General features: G+C 42.4%; 1 protein-coding gene across 1 annotated transcript in view; it reads right to left on the bottom strand.

The window, feature by feature from the left end:
* LOC126267778 (alpha-1A adrenergic receptor-like) overlaps positions 1 to 17,566 on the bottom strand; it is a 245,764-nt gene that overhangs the window by 184,510 nt on the left and 43,688 nt on the right. The window lies entirely within an intron of this gene.

Below are 17,566 nucleotides of genomic sequence, written 5' to 3'. Positions count from 1 at the left end.
TTTCCCTGACTAGGTCTGCGTGTCTGCTCACAAAATGTTATCAATCCATTCGTATTCTCTTTCTTAAATAAAAAATAGCATATGTAACTTGACAACATATTTACAAGAATAATATTCAGCACAACTAATGAAGCAAGCTTTGCAAAACAGATATCTTTTGCATAATAGTTTTTTAAATATCTTGCCGAGAACATTGAAAAGACAAATTTGTCTGAAGGATTTGAGTATCATTGGATCTTTATCTTGCCCTTTACTAGTTATTACCACTTCAGTGTACTTCCACGGTGCAGGCACCCATCCTTGCAAGAGACACTCACTGTACAGATCGCACAAGTAACTATCTAATTGGCCACATAGGGCTTGTATTACATCGGCAGGGACGCCGTCCGGTCCTGGAGACTTTTTTTTCTTTCTTCACTCTTAAAAATATATGCCTTTACTTCTTCTTGTGCGAAGGGTACACAAGTTTATTGTTCCTCTATTCTTCCCATAACATGTGCCGTAACCTACGCTGAACATCTGTTCTGCCTTCTTCAGCCTCGTCAGGAAGTAGTGCTTCCATTAGCAGGGCAGCTGACTATTCCCAACTTTCTGTTACCGTTCCATCATTCCTTCTGAGAGTGGATGGGACTGTTGGTGGTAGTATTTTCTCGCAGACTATTTTATATGGTACGTCCTAGAAATCGACTTATAAGTTAGCCTCCACGGATTGCTTCCATCGCTTCATTCTCGTTGGCCACAGCTCTTCCTTAAAACTTTGTTTGAAATACCTGTATCCAAGCCATCTTCGAACTCTTTCTTCTTGAATCATGTTGCTCTGGCAGAGCTTCCTGGCCTTATTTAGAATCCTAGTTTCAGAAGCGCCTCAGTCCTAATGCAAGGTACTCGTTTAGAATTACTTCTGCCGATAGTTATCGATGCCTCCATTGTTCTATGTATAGCCACTGTCAGTTCTTGCTCTTTAACATCTTCATCATTACCCTCCATTGGAGTTCTTGGACACTGAAACAATCTTCTTGGCTCTTCCCAGTTAGCGTCCTTGACCATATATTTGGGCCTTCAGTGCACGTTTTCTGTATCGTTTTAGATTTCCCTTTCCACTTGCAAACTTCCAGTCTTTCACACGGCGCGCCGCTGCCATATTTGCTAAAGTGACGTCAGTATTTGGCGTTGCTCTGTCCCTCCCTTCGTAGGTTGGCGGATTGTAAGGTGCGTTCAGTACCTGTAGGTTGCGTTCGACAGTGGCTCCTTCTAGTTGTCTTCCCCGGTCGTCAGTCAGGCGGCTATGCCACAATACTGACTACTCATTTGCATCAGTGGACTACACAAGAGGCGTATGTCGTCCTAGGTGACAAATATCCTGTAGTCTTAGGAGACAATCGTCGATCTCACCACTAAAATGAAACTACATGCAAACTAGGATGCAACTCTCCCTTCCGGTTAACATTTCCACACAGATTACGTGTTCTGAACAGTATCGTGATATTTTTGTCACTGTTGAGGCCATGTTAAAAGCTATTATTACTGTCATAGGACGCTGTCGTTGAGTAACTATCTGGGCAGTTATTGGCTTACTGTGGGTGTTCTCTGCCTTCGTATACGATTTTTGGAGGCACAATGCACCTAACTGCAACTCCTCTTCCACTCTTCTAGCCTCATGCAATATACGGACACTTCTTATGGCATTAAGCTGTCCTATCTTTATCACCATCAAGAGTGACGGGTATGGATTCGACATTCTTAGCTTACGGTGACACAACGAACTATTAAAAAGAGGTTACTTCAGGTACAGCTTAGAGCCACACGCTCTGTAGCATGTGTTTCACTAAACCCAAACCACGGCCATTTGCGACTTCGCTGATGTCAAGTGAGAGCTCTTTGGAGGGCAGGATGGAGGTCTGATGTGTTTGCTAATCTAGCTGGTTCTGCTTCGGTGCCAGTGATGGCCGTGTGTTGGTGAGAAGGAGGCCAATTGAGGACCTGTAAGCAACATGTCTGCGTGCCTGATACGTTGGACCGACACCTGGAGTTATGGTCTGGGGTGCGATTTCATATGACAGCAGGAGCACTCTCGGGGTTATCCCACGCACCCTGACTGCAAATTTGTGCGTCAGTCTCGTGATTCAACCTGTTGTACTGCCATTAATGAGCAGTATTACAGGGGGGGTTTTCCAACAGGATAACCATCGTCCACATACCACCGTTGTAATGCAACATGCTCTACAGATATGTTGCCTCGGCTCGACCATCAGATTTATCTACATGGAAATCAACTGCAACTGCAGAGTCAGCCATAAACAACATTATCCGTCCCGGTATTGATCGGCAAAGTGCGGCAGGCACGGAACGTCATCCCACAAACTGACACGTGGCACCTTTGTTGCACAATGCATGCACGTCTGCGTGCTTGTATTTAACATTCTGGTGCTTACACTGGTTTTTAATGTAACAGCGTTTCATATCTGCAATGGATGATCTCGCGCTTACATTAACCTGTGGACCGGCCGCGGTGGTCTCGCGGTTTTAGGCGCGCAGTCCGGAACCGTGCTACTGCTACGGTCGCAGGTTCGAATCCTGCCTCGGGCATGGATGTGTGTGATGTCCTTAGGTTAGTTAGGTTTAATTAGTTCTAAGTTCTAGGCGACTGATGACCTCAGAAGTTGAGTCGCATAGTGCTCAGAGCCATTTGAACCATTAACCTGTGAACTTGCAATGTTAATCACTTAAATATGTACCTGTACAAATGTATTCCAGGAACTTTCATTACTCTACATTAATTATTTTTTGGTGTTGAAATTTTTTCCGTCGGTGTATTTGTTTGTTGCCCAGATCTCACTACCGCACGGAAGTGCGGGAACGTCCAAAAAGTAAGAGACAGACTACCTTTCTGCCTGATCTCCTGATTTACTTGGATTCTGTCACATATTTTTGAACCAAGTTTGATTTTTATGTGTAATACATATGCCAGGTGTCTCTCCAAAGAGTCAGGAGCGTTTCATCTCGTATTTCGGCAAATATTTGCAATTTCGATCTTGCAAAGTGTAGCTGGAGACAGAGCAAAGAAAAACTGCTCGTCTTTCATGCAACGCACAGTCTTAATGGAATCAGCCGGATTGTCTCCGGTTACAAACAAAATGGTTTTTAAAGCAGAATTTTACGTTATCATTCGCTAGGTCACTCCCAAATCAGTTTAGTGTAATTTTAGGTTTAGAAATATGTATTAACAGGGACAGTAAAATACAGTAAAACCTTTGTTCGCCACACCTTCGTTGTCCGACTTGGCCCATGTCGTGTGCCGTCCTGGCCAGCTCTGTCTGATACCGCCATGCAGCAGTGCTGCTAAGCTGTTTCTGGTGTACTGGTGTAGCGCAGGATGCGGTTGGAGTGACGTTTGTGTGAGAGATTGTGCGAGTGTTAATTATAAATTATTTTTTCTACAACCATATATTGTAACATGGAGGCTCTAAGAACATCAACAGAAATATCATCAAGGGTTAAAATGAGAAATAAACAATTTTCTGCCTAGAAATTATTCTTGTAGAAAACTGACCCGGAATTATGCTATGTAAGTAAGACCAGCAACTGCCACAGAAAGAGATATACTGTACCAGAATTACCGTCCACCAACTACACAGCCAATGTTAACAAACAGCACATCTGAACGTCTACAGACAAAGAAAAGCAACACAAAAAACAAAAAAGACTGACGGCTATACACAGTTGTCAAATCGCACTCCCTGTAGAGTGCAGTAATCGCAGTACACATAACAGCACACTCTGTTAACCACCACGGCCCCACCGCGCAATATAACTTCACTTCACAGAATTTATAACGGCTTCGCTGTGTTTGGAAACACCACAACAGGCACCAGAAGACTTCATCACGTTCGACACCCACCGTCCGATAATTTACTCTGACAAAGCCAATCAGGTGCCCACTAATAGACGTGGGACACAGAAGCGTAACTCTTGGTGCCTAGCACAACTTCGCAGTAGCTAAACTCTCCCCCGTTCCTCGTCTCTGGCTGTGGGTTGTCGTGTTATTCTGACACCAGAAAAAGATACAGTCCCTTCTCCAAGAAGACGACATCGAAGGATCGAAGGGAAGCCTGGGTACCGCCCTGGGTAGACCGTTACGAACCTGGAAACTGCTCTACTCCATAGCGCTCAGCGCGAACGTCACATAGGACTGTCAGCTGCTTCCGAAGCGGCCCCGGAAACGCGACTGATGATGCAGCTGGTTGCTCTCTCAGCAGCACTCTGCCTCTTGCTGCGTCGCGTCGCCTCAAGAAACCTCATAGCGGTACTGCTCTGTTCACAAGCCGCCAGACATACCCTTGACTACATTTTTATTGATGTCTGATACATTTTTCCTTGGAAAATAAAAGTAGATCCTTCACTGAATGCCGTTCAATTATTTCACAATATCCCTTCCCGAAAGATAATGTTTGAACGGTAGCGAGACGAAGATATAATCTCAGATACAACACGAAAATACCTGATATCAGAATCAGAATAACATGTAACTTTATAGTGATACAAATCAAACAGTAACATCTGATTTGAGGACTATGAATGTACATCGTACTTTTACTACTCACCATATACAAAAATTAATCCGAATTTTCAAGTCAGTGTTTTTAATTAATTCGTATTCATTAAAACATGGTATTTATGGGAATCAAGATGTCTAGAGCGAAATATTAAGACTTCATGTTGACGTAAATAGTAACAAAACAAAGTAGTGTAATGATTTTGTATCACGTTTGGTGCTATAAGTTTATGAAAACTGTTACGTTACAGGGAGTGAATAGCAATAAACATAGCAAATTCAGGGACGTTCTCAAAGAAGCAAATAAAATGCAAAGAGTTGCTTGTATATTGGAAGGGTTCATAGAGTCATCCACATTTAAAACATAGAGTTTTATCCGTACATTGTGGATGAGTTAAGAAGAATTCTTGTTCTAAGTTATGTATGACTATGTTAGCAACTGGGCCTAGAAGGCTGCTGCCCCTTATGTTCGCAGAATACAGTCGTAGATCTAGACGTGGGAAGAGCCGCGTGTGAGGTGGCGAGTAACACGGTGTCGCTTGTCGGTTCGGTCCTGCGCAGGAGGCTGTGGAGGGGCGGACGGAGCAGTGATAGACGGCAGCGGGCAGAGGGAGAGGGTGTGGCTTGTCGCCTCGTGGGGAATGAGCTGGCGGCGGCTCCTCCATGTTTCAGCAGACGTTCCCGCGACGCGCGTCTATCAGGGGAAACGCGCGGCGTCTCCGCGATTTGCGCCAGCCGGCCCACTCCGTCTGGAGAGGCGCTGGATTGCTGTCTGCTGGAAGTGGTGCGGTCGCGCACCGCGCCTCACTTGGCTGTACATACAACACAAGTGAGCTGCCCTCGACAGAGCACTCCGAAATAGAGTGCCCCAGGAAGGATAATCTGCTTCCAAAACGGGTGGATAGAGACTGGGTAATGGTCCTGGTCCAAACTCTCGTTGAACATCTTTTTGACAGAAATTTCCATCATTTGACTGTAAATTGCTATTCATTTCTTTCACACAGTCATGCTATCGGCTTCGTAGCCATTCTCAAGTACAAGTTAAACTGAAAATTAATAAAACATACGGATCACACGGTGAAGGCATAATATGAGGAAAAAAGGTCTATTTATGTCATCTGCAGATTAATAAGTATAGTTATCACAAGTCGTATGCTTTTAGGTTTGATAGTACCTCGAAGTACACGTGGCAAGAGAAAGCCATCAATGCTTATTTTTCCTTGGACAGCAGGCCAGGTGTTGAAGTATGGATGCGTGGAGGCAAAATGTTCAGTCAATACTGACAGACGTAGTCAACTTAGTGGTGCCGTTACGACTTTACGACTGTGCAGAACATATCTGGCCGTAAAGTTTGTGACGTGTTTGTGGGAGGACTGTTCAACACAGAGAAAACGACCAACACAATGACGTCTTAAGGTACCACATATAAAAAAGTTTACACCTGTATCCATTACACCCTGCATGTATATTACCTCCCTTCCATCCGCCTCTTTTTGCTTTCCGCATTCGTCCTCCCTCTGCCATACAGAAGGTTTTTTGGGTAGTATATTGTGGGCACCATCGTGTATGGGAATGTGTGGAGAGTGTCACTGAGTGTTCACTGGCTCGGAGTTTTGAGGGTGTGTGGGATAATGAGTTACTGGGTTTTGTGGTGTTGCCTGCGTTTCACGTGGGTCTTACACTTTGCTGTATACGAGTATGTGTGCTTTTTTTATCCAGGCCACTAGTAATCAAGTGACTGCGATTGTATGATATTGCACTTCGGCGATTATTTTTGGGATTATGTGCACTTAAAAACGGTTATACTTACGCATTGGGAATGCAGTAAACAACTGAATTTTTGTAATTCTGTCATGAGCGTGGCTTATAAGAATATGTTATCCACGTAAACAATTACGGCCGAAGACTTCCGCAATAAGTAGTCACCTTGCAGAGGAAAGAGAGCGAATAAGTGGAAAGGATGCATTGAAGGTCTCTATTAGAGCGAAGGTTTCTCTGGTGATTGACAGAAGAACAAACACGAGTTTATATAAAAGACGTGGGGGCATCCAGTATTAGAAACACAATTTAAAAGGGATTTGGAAGACTTAAAATCGAATAAGGCAGAAAGGATAGATAACGTTCCAACAAAATTTCTAAAATCATTCGGGGAAGTGGCAACAAAACGATTATTCACGTTGGTTTGTACAATGTATGAGTCTGACGATATACCATCTAACTTTTGGGAAAAACGCGTCCACATAATTCTGTAGACTGCAAGAGCCGATAAGTGCGATAATTATACCACAATCAGCTTAACATTTCAGCATGCAAGTTAGTGACAAGAACAATAAACAAAAGAGTGGAAAATAAAATTGAGGATATGCTAGAGGACTATCAGTTTAGCTTTAGGAAAGATAAATGTACCAGAAAGGTAATTCTGATTTTGCGGTTGATAATGGAACCGGGACTAAAGAAAAATCAAAACACGTTCATAGGATTTGCCGACTTTTAAAAAGTGTTCTATAGTGACAAATTGTGCAAGATGTACGAAACTCTGTGAAAAATAGATGTAAGCTACAGGGGAAGACAGGTAATATACAATACCTACAAGAGCCAAGAGGGAACAATAAGAGTGGAAGATCAGGAACAACGTGCTCGGATTAAAGACGTTAGCCGGCCGTTGTGGCCGAGTGGTTCTAAGCGCTTCAGTCTGGAACCGCACGACCGCTACGGTTGCAGGTTCCAATCCTGCCTCGGGCATGGATGTGTGTGATCTCCTTAGGTTAGTTAGGTTTAAGTTGTTCTAAGTAATACGGGACTGATGACCTCAGCTGTTAAGTCCCATAGTGCTCAGAGCCATTTTTAAAAAGGTTGTTCACCCCTGCTGTTCAGTCTATACAACGAAGCGGCAATGACGAAAATAAAAGGTACAAGAACGGAAACAAAATTCAAGGTGAAAGGATATCAACGACAAGATTCGCTGATGACATTGACATCCCCAGTGAAAGTGAAGAAGATCTGCTGAACAGAATGCATAGTCAATGAGTACAGAAAATGGATTAAGAGTAAATCGAAGAAAGACGAAGGAAAGAGAAAAGTAGCAGAAAATGAGAACAGGGAGAAACTTAAGATCAGGTATGATGATCACGAAGTAGATGAAGCTTCCATGGCACTAGAGCGAGCTGTAGAGGGTACGAACTGTAGACGAAAACATAGATTGGAATACATCCAGCAAGTAATTTAGGACGTAGATTGTAAATGCTATTCTGAGATGAGGAGGTTGGCACAAGAGAGATATTCGTGGCGGGCCGCATCAAAACACTCATAAGATTGATGATTTTAGTTTTCTTTTCCATTATTCCTAACAGAAAAAAGGCAAATAAATAATACAGTTACCTTTTGGCAATCCAAAGATAATGCAACTGCGCCGCTTTGTAACTATCTCTGCCGTTGTTTAGACAAAAGTTAACGTCAGTTCATGTATGGTCGTCATGAATTCAGATCACGGCATTTTATTGCCAGTCAAATACGCATTGGAGTTTGTTAATGCTTATTGGCCGCGCAGTATGTCAGCATTGTTATGTATGTTTGATATGTACTCATATCCAGAAATACGACTTGTTTATAAGTCCTGATAAACGTTTTTCGTCGATAACATGCCGTTTAAATGTGTCGGACGTTTCCTGGCATGTTCATAATTGTATCCTCCACCATGTGATCTGTATGTTTCATTAATTTTCAATTAAACTCGCACATGAGAAAGGCTATAAAGCCAAAATCACGATTGTGTGAAACAAATGAGTAGTAATTTATAGTAAAGTGGTCGAAATTTCTTTCATAAAGTTCTATATGACTCAGATCAACCACGAAAGAAAATTAGTTAGGAACATCATCGAGAGACCGTAGTAACGCCAAACAAGACATGCTTGTCGTCTTTGATATTCCTTACTCCTGCTAGAACAGATTTATGTCACTTTCAATGGGCCCCGTTAGTTGGTGGCAGATTGGCTGATAATTATCCCAGGCTCTACGTATAAGTCCGCAAGAATTTAGCCACCTGTCATGGAAGGTTTGAGAGAACACGGCTGAATGAGAAGCGATATGGTCCAAGACTCAATTACGGAAAGTAATACAACACCATGTTTCTGCACGTAACTATACTGTTTATTTTTCTTTATGCTTGTGTCATTTCTTACGATTTATAAGTGCAATACTACGCTGAAACTGTGTGAAAACAGGAGCATTAGTACTAATTATGGTTATATGCAAGAGAGAAATCTTTTTTTCCAAATTTCAGTTAGGACATACTGCGCAAAATTGAGCAAAAGGTGCAAATATTTACACATTCGAATCATAGAAGTAATGGCGAGAGTGTCACTCGGACCCCCAAGTAACACACCACTAGCGAAAATTCTGGATGAGATTTCAAATCTTTAACCTTACAATTTCCTGATTAATCCAAAACGCAATTTTAATTAAAAACATGTAGTTGTAGTTATGGTCTTCAGTCCTGAGACTGGTTTGATGCAGCTCTCCATGCTACTCTATCCTGTGCAAGCTTCTTCATCTCCCAGTACCTACTGCAACCTACATCCTTCTGAATCTGCTTAGTGTATTCATCTCTTGGTCTCCCTCTACGATTTTTACCCTCCACGCTGCCCTCCAATACTAAATTGATGATCCCTTGATGCGTCAGAACATGTCCTACCAACCGATCCCTTCTTCCATTCAAGTTGTGCCACAAACTTCTCTTCTCCCCAATCCTTTTCAACACCTCCTCATTAGTTATGTGATCTACCCATCTAATCTTCAGCATTCTTCTGTAGCACCACATTTCGAAGGCTTTTATTCTCTTCTTGTCTAAACTATTTATCGTCCATGTTTCACTTCCATACATGGCTACACTCCAAACAAATACTTTCAGAAACGACTTCCTGACACTTAAATCTATACTCGATGTTAACAAATTTCTCTTCTTCAAAAACGCTTTCCTTGCCATTGTCAGTCTACATTTTATATCCTCTCTACTTCGACCATCATCAGTTATTTTGCTCCCCAAATAGCAAAACTCGTTTACTACTTTAAGTGTATCACTTGCTAATCTAATACCCTCAGCATCACCCAACTTAATTCGACTACATTCCATTATCCTCGTTTTGCTTTTGTTGATGTTCATCTTATATCCTCCTTTAAAGACACTATCCATTCCGTTCAACTGCTCTTCCAAGTCCTTTGCTGTCTCTTAGAGAATTAAAATGTCATCGGCGAACCTCAAAGTTTTTATTACTTCTCCTTGGATATTAATACCTACTCCGAATTTTTCTTTTGTTTCCTTTACTGCTAGCTCAATATATAGATTGCATAACATTGGGGAGAGGCTACAAGCCTGTCTCATTCCCTTCCCAACCACTGCTTCCCTTTCCTGCCCCTAGACTCTTATAACTGCCATTTGGTTTCTATACAAATTGTAAGTAGCCTTTCGCTCCCTATATTTTACCCCTGCCACCTTCAGAATTTGAAAGACAGTATTCCAATCAACATTGTCAAAAGCTTTCTCTAAGTCTACAAATGCTAGAAACATAGGTTTGCCTTACCTTAATCTAGCTTCTAAGATAAGTCGTAGGGTAGTATTGCCTCTGGTGTTCCAATACTTCTACGGAATCCAAACTGATCTTCGCCAAGGTTGGTTCTACTAGTTTTTCCATTCGTCTGTAAAGAATTCGTGTTAGTATTTTGCAGCCGTGACTTACTAAACTGATAGTTCGGAAATTTTCACATCTGTCAACACCTGCTTTCTTTGGGCTTGGAATTATTATATTCTTCTTGAAGCCTGAGGGAATTTCGCCTGTTTCATACATCTTGCTCGCCAGATGGTAGAGTTTTGTCATGACTGGCTCTCCCAAGGCCGTTAGTAGTTCTAATGGAATGTTGTCTAATCCCGGATCCTTGTTTCGACTCAGGTCTGTCAGTGCTCTGTCAAACTCTTCAAGCAGTATCATATCTCCCTTTCATCTTTATCTGCATCCTCTTCCATTTCCATAATATTGTCCTCAAGTACATTGCCCTTGTATAGACTCTCTGTACACTCCTTCCACCTTTCTACTTTCTCTTCTTTGCTTAGAACTGGGTTTCCATCTGAGCTCTTAATATTCATACAAGTGGTTCTCTTTTCTTCAAAGGTCTCTTTAATTTTCCTGTAGGCAGTATCTAGCTTACCCCTAGTGAGATAAGCCTCTACAACCTTACATTTATCCTCTAGCCATCCCTGCTTAGCCATTTTGCACTTCTTATCGTTCTCATTTTTGAAACGTTTGTATTCCTTTTTGCCTGCTTCATTTACTGCATTTTTATATTTTCTCCTTTCATCAATTAAATTCAATATTTCTTCTGTTACCCAAGGATTTCTACGAGCCCACGTCTTTTTACCTAATTGATCCTCTGCTGCCTTCGCTACTTCATCCCTCAAAGCTACCCATTCTTCTTCTACTGTATTTCTTTCCCCCATTCCTCCCATTTTTTCCCTTACGCTCTCCCTGAAACTCTGTACAAACTCTGGTTTAGTCAGTTTATGTAGGTTCCATCTCCTTAAATTCCCACCTTTTTGCAGTTTCTTCAGTTTTAATCTACAGTTCATAACCAATAGATTGTGGTCAGAGTCCACATCTGCCCCTGGAAATGTCCTAAAATTTAAGAACTGGTTCCTAAATCTCTGTCTTACCATTATATAATCTATCTGAAACCTGTCAGTATCTCCAGGCTTCTTCCATGTATACAACCTTCTTTTATGATTCTTGAACCAAGTGTTAGCTATGATTAAGTTGTGCTCTGTGCAAAATTCTACCAGGCGGCTTCATCTTTCATTTCTTAGCCCCAATCCATATTCACCTACTACGTTTCCTTCTCTCCCTTTTCCTACTACCGAATTCCACTCACCCATGACTATTAAATTTTCGTCTCCCTTCACTATCTGATTAATTTCTTTTATTTCATCATACATTTCTTCAGTTTCTTCGTCATCTGCAGAGCTAGTTGGCATATAAACTTGTACTACTGTAGTAGGCGTGGGCTTCGTGTCTATCTTGGGCACAATAATGCGTTCACTATGCTGTTTGTAGTAGCTTACCCGCATTCCTATCTTTTTAGTCATTATTAAACCTACTTCTGCATTACCCCTATTTGACTTTGTATTTATAACCCTGTATTCACCTGACCAAAAGTCTTGTTCCTCCTGCCACCGAACTTCACTAATTCGCACTATGTCTAACTTTAACCTATCCATTTCCCTTTTAAAATTTTCTAACCTACCTGCCCAATTAAGGGACCTGACATTCCACGCTCCGATCCGTAGAACGCCAGTTTTCTTTCTTCTGATAAAACATATAACTTAGTAAAATTAAAAATAAATTAAGAATTATCACAATGATTTTTAGTCTTCGCCAGAACCACGCAAGGTGTTAGAAATGTAATTGGGAAAACGAACAGATTGGAATAAGTCGATCACAAGGTGTTTTGAGGCTGACGGCAGCAGAACGCTACAGACGTCGTTCTTTGTAAGACGGAAGCGAGAGCACAAAGTGTGGGTCGCACGGGCTGGCACTGCCGATAAGGCGAGCTGCGTGCGTGGAAGGCTAACGTCGCAGGGAGTCGTCGCTGGCAACAACGAGTGCCCCAACCACCGAGGCCCCACGAGGAACACTGGCCCTGCAACGAACATGTCACACTAGTTGCCTTGCCCGACATACATAGCGAACACTTGGCTGCATCCGGGAAATCAGTATGTGAATGAAATGATCGTATGCCATTTATTGGTCGGGATATCCCCTCCGGGGGTTCGGCTGCCATATAGCATGTCTTTTTAGTTGACGCCACTTCGGCGGCTTGTGAATGAAAAATTACCCTTAACTTTGTCCTATGTTATCGAGTACTTAATTTTATTAGCACTCGCAGCTTCGAAGTACGTGGGCTATCCACAAAGTACATTACGTTTTGGAATTAAAAATAAATAAAGTATTGGAATTTTTTTTGTTATATACAGATGAAAGCCACACTTAAATACTACTTTACTACATAGTTGCCATTTAAATTAAGGCACTTACGTAGCGATGGACGAGCTTGGAAATTTCTTCCTCGTAAAATTCCGCCGCCTGCGCCTTCAACCACGTGGTGACTGTCTTTTGGGACAGAAAAAGTGTGATTTTTGTGGATTTCCTGTAAAGAGGCACTACAATAAACTCTTAAAGGTATTGCCTAACTCTGCACAACCTCAGAAGAGCAATACAAAACAAGCGCAGGGGAACGTTGGGCTCAAAGGTCTTGCTGATTCACGACAACGCCCGGGCCCACACGGCAAATGCCATTCGTGAAGTTCTCGAATCTTTTAAGTGGAGTTGTTTCCTCATCCGCCGTACAGTCCCGACCTGGCGCCGAGCGACTTCCACTTATTCCCAGCAATGAAGAAGTGGTTGGCTATGCAGCGTTTTGATGACGGCGCACAGCTTCAAGAAGAGGTAACCACGTGGTTGAAGGCGCAGGCGGCCGAATTTTACGAAGAAGGAATTTCCAAGCTCGTCCATCGCTACGATAAGTGCCTTAATTTAAATGACAACTATGTAGTAAAGTAGTATTTAAGTGTGGCTTTTATCTATGTATAATAAAAAAATTCCAATACTTTATTTATTTTGAATTCCAAAACGTAATGTACTTGGTGGATAGCCCTCGTATTAATTTGGTATTTTGGTATTCGCTCCTCCCCTGGGAAAGATTTCGTTGGCTCCCCAGATACCGAACTTATGGCCATGCCAAGCATGACGCCTTTCATAAGAGTTACAAGTAGTTAACATTTGTTTGAACTGAGAGTTGGCCGTGGCTACAGGTATCAAAAACGAAGACAAAGCTGACTACCAGTCGTATAACAATATAAAAGGTTGTGATTACATAACTGTTCGATAACGATATGGACGGGAAATTAACAACGATGATTCGTGGTGTTATTTTTGTTACCTAGAAAGCTTGGAGAATATATTTAATTTCTCATTCCTGGAAATTATCAGTGTGTTTTAGATTAACTTCTATAGTTGTGATGGTAAGTAAACTAAATTCATTGTTTCCTTTTAAATTATCCCGTTTTTATAACAAATTATCTGGCAGTTACCAGAGAGGAGGTAGGATTCCCATAGAAATCAACGAGCTAAGAACGATCTAGAGCAGGCACCACAAGTAAGTGGATGTAAGCAGCACCAGGTGACTAGCACAGTACAGAAATAGTAGCTTAATTCGTTTCATTCATCTGCCTTCCCCAAGAAATCAACTCCGTCAAAGTAACTGTCCAATATATTTCAGCTTACTTTTTCCGGAACCTCTTATAAATGTTCAAACTACTTGAGAAGTAAATATAATATTGGCACATGTTTAGCAACAACTATACTCTTAATTAACGTGTAAATTTTTTGTGTCAGTATTAAGGGGGCTAGTCTTCCAGCAGAGAGAGTTGAGACTAACGTGTATGGTGCTCATTGTTCAATCTGAGGTAAAATTATTTTACGTATTCATTATGATGAATTCGAGTGTTTAACCAAAGTTAACTACTTGCACCGATTCAAACCGCACAGTTTCAGTGACTGTTGGAAGTTCATGGGCAAAGACAGTGTACAAACTACTACACAGTGGAATGATATACAGCCAGCAGCCGCTTTCGTTCTGGTCAGCTATCGCTGACACGGTGAGAGATTATAGCCGTCCCGCAAGCTAGCAAACGAGCGCCGTTTGTCTCACATGCAAGTAACCCATATGTTAGGAAAGCAATGTTGAATTTCAACGTTTAGATTTCAAATCGGTCATCAGACATGGAGTACCTCAGTTGCACAAGGCTTGCAAAGGGATTCCGTCACGACCTTATTATACTACTGAAGGAACCACTCCGGACGTCCAAAAGATTTGGAAATTTGTAGTAACGTCTCATCGGACCAAACTGCTGAGGTCATCGGTCATTAAGCCTACACACTACATAATCTAACTTAAACTAACTTACGCTAAGGACAACACACACACACCCATGCCCGAAGAAGGACTCGAACCTCCGACGGGGGGAGCCGCACAGACTGTGACAAGGCGCCTAAGACCACGCGGCTACCCCGTGCGGTCCGGACGCCCAGTCATGTCATCTGAGAAATTCGCGGGAAACCTCAATCACAACGATGTTGAAGGGATTAAACTCTGTTCTTCCTAGATGGATATCCAGTTATTTAACCGTTGTCAGTTCCCTCGGTCTTACTGAAACGATGATCACTTATACAGTGTATCCAAAATAGCCGCACTCCTTTTGACTTTGTATAATTGGAGAAATAAATAGGTCGTTTATTCATATCCTTACTTCAATTCCTACAAGAAGCATTTTCACCAGTGTTGTATAGTTTTAGTTCAGTAGCGCATGTCAGTGGACAGATTATTGGTGAGCGATTAGTGGTATGTTTGTGGGAGGACAATATTCCGTACAGAGGGAAATGAACGATAAAGATAATGAGGGAATTCAGAGAAGGCTTTGACAGAGCCCACCCCATAACGCAAACCTGCTTGCTTGGGAGAAGCATGCATTTGTTTCAGTTAGAGTTATAGGCCGCGTAGTGTGCATAAGGAAATGTAAGGCGCCGTCGCTTAGCCAGGTTAGCAGTCTTTTACGAAATCCGTTCACAAAAGAACTATTAAACTTCAAGACCACATTAAAGAAAGGTCAGAAAATGAAAGGTTTTAAACAGATGTTTGTGAATGAATTGTCTGACGATGAGCAGTTCGTAGTAGCCTCTCGTATTTTTTGGCACACACTTTACAAATGCTGCCTCTCAGTGCAGAATGTTATTTTCTGAAGACTGTGTCATATATTCCATGAGAAACATGGTTTCCTGGGCTAAGAAGATCCCCATTATATACAAAAGTTGGGGAGTAACTCTCTTTATGTTATAAAACGGCCCACGACATCATCACGATACATCGTCGGACCATATTTTCTCGAAGGACACGTGACAGAATTGTAGCACACTTTTCTATGCAAGTGCAATGAGTTTTTTTGTCGGCAATTCCGAGATCGCTGGGCTGGGAATGGTTCACCCACATCTGCACACTTATTGAAATGACCACCACGTGAGACAGTTCATAATAGCGAGTAATAAATCACCATGTGGCTCAGCGTCGGCTCTAGACTAATGAGGGATTCCGCCAAAGTGTTGAGGGATCCGTTCGAAGCGTAACTTCTGACATACACCACAGAATGTCTAGGAGGACCTGGAAACACATTGATCCATACGTAAGGCACGTTGATGCACACAGGGATACGCTGGATGCACAATGTATATTTTTGATCTGAGGGTATTGGAACTTCTCGGATACACTTACAGTAGCCATCATTTGCGTGGACTCAACCAGTTAATCGACAAGAAACAGGTACGTATATCTGAATTATGGTTTACGTCATGGCATGATTAATAAGGGAGGTCTGAATTGAAGATAACTGACTTTAAAAATATGAAAGAAGAGATTCATTCGTTTAAAAGGGGAAATTAAACCAGATATAAAGAAAATAAACACGGACGATTTAGTGTAAAGGAGTCATTCATGGTATTTCATTTTCATTGAAAAGTTATCTAAATGGATAAATAGTAGAGAGTAGTGAAACAATTGAATGTGGAACAATGAGTAGTGTGACAATAAACATAGATTCTATCTGGAGTGGCGAACTGCGGAGAAGAGACATAGCTCTCCACTTCCCTGTTTCATAAAGTCGCGATATTTGGCGGGATAACTGCGGTGTGATATGGGGCGGTAGCTCTCATATGACGTTATCGACTGGAGTGGAGAGCGCCGGTGGAAGCGGCTTAGGAGGGCGGTGGTGGTTCCCCTCAAGGGGCTTAACGCAGGACGGCTGCGAGTGCAGCGCAGTCAGCCGACAGCCGCCCCGCTATTCGCTCTTGTTAGCGCAAACCAAGCTACAGCTTTGTGAGACGATTAAAACGGGGAAGCAGGGCAGACGTAACACGAGGTTACCGAACTAATTTTTCCTTCATCAGTATTGCATGACCTTCTCTCTGAGTTGATGTCAGCGTCTCATACAGAGAAAAACTTATACAAATGGTAGAGGATTCTTAGCGATGTGTTCTCAGATAAGGAACTATTGGTCGGGCATGAATTTATTGCGGTTTGTTATACATAAACCGGTTACACCTTACACCTTATAACAATAACTTCATCTCGTAGCAACTACATGGTACAGTCACATTAAAGTAACCAGCACCTATATTCTACGTTAACGACCGATAACCATTTACAGGTGGCAGCAATAGTAATGGAGGGTATATAAAGCGTGTCGGCGGGACGCAGAAAACAATGCAGTCGTTGTCGAAAAGCGGGAACAGAGCGATTTATCTGACGTCCAAAAGGGTACGATCATTGGCTTTCGGGTCAAGGGTGGCAAAATGGCGCTGTCTAAAACTGGCGCTGAAGGAGCTGTGGTGCACCAAGGGCCATGTATGACAGCCGAATAGACGTACAGTCGTTGAGAAAATAACCGCCCACTTGAGCCAAGAGGCTACCAATAGTGTCTCCTCAACAGACTGTCCAGCGAACGTTGCTGCCTGTAGGTCTCCGCAGTAGGCACCTGGTTCAAGCACTCATGTTGACTGCTGTGCATCGGCGAAGAAGGCTGAAATTTGCACGCCAGTACCGCAGCTGCACGTACAGCGAATGGCGAAGGTGCCCTTTTCAGATAAATCACGTTTTATGCTCCATCGGACACGGCCTTAGCGTGTATGGCGCGAATCGTCTCACAGAGTAGTGGACCAGGTGGAGGAGGGAGTGTTATGATGTGGGGAATATTTTCGCGTCATTCTGGAAGACACAGTAGACCAATACAAGTATCTATCTATGTTAACTCATAGAGGCAGTTTGTTTTTCCTCAGCACAGGAGGTGTAACACAGCTAACACTGAACGTACGTTGTTCGTTGAGCACCAGGATGAGTTTACCATACCCCTGGCCACCAAACTGC

Source organism: Schistocerca gregaria, chromosome 4 (assembly GCF_023897955.1).
Source record: "Schistocerca gregaria isolate iqSchGreg1 chromosome 4, iqSchGreg1.2, whole genome shotgun sequence".
In the NCBI taxonomy this organism is placed as follows: Eukaryota; Metazoa; Arthropoda; class Insecta; order Orthoptera; family Acrididae; genus Schistocerca; species Schistocerca gregaria.
Note: the sequence above shows the minus strand (reverse complement) of the source record. Positions and strands in the feature narration are given on the sequence as shown.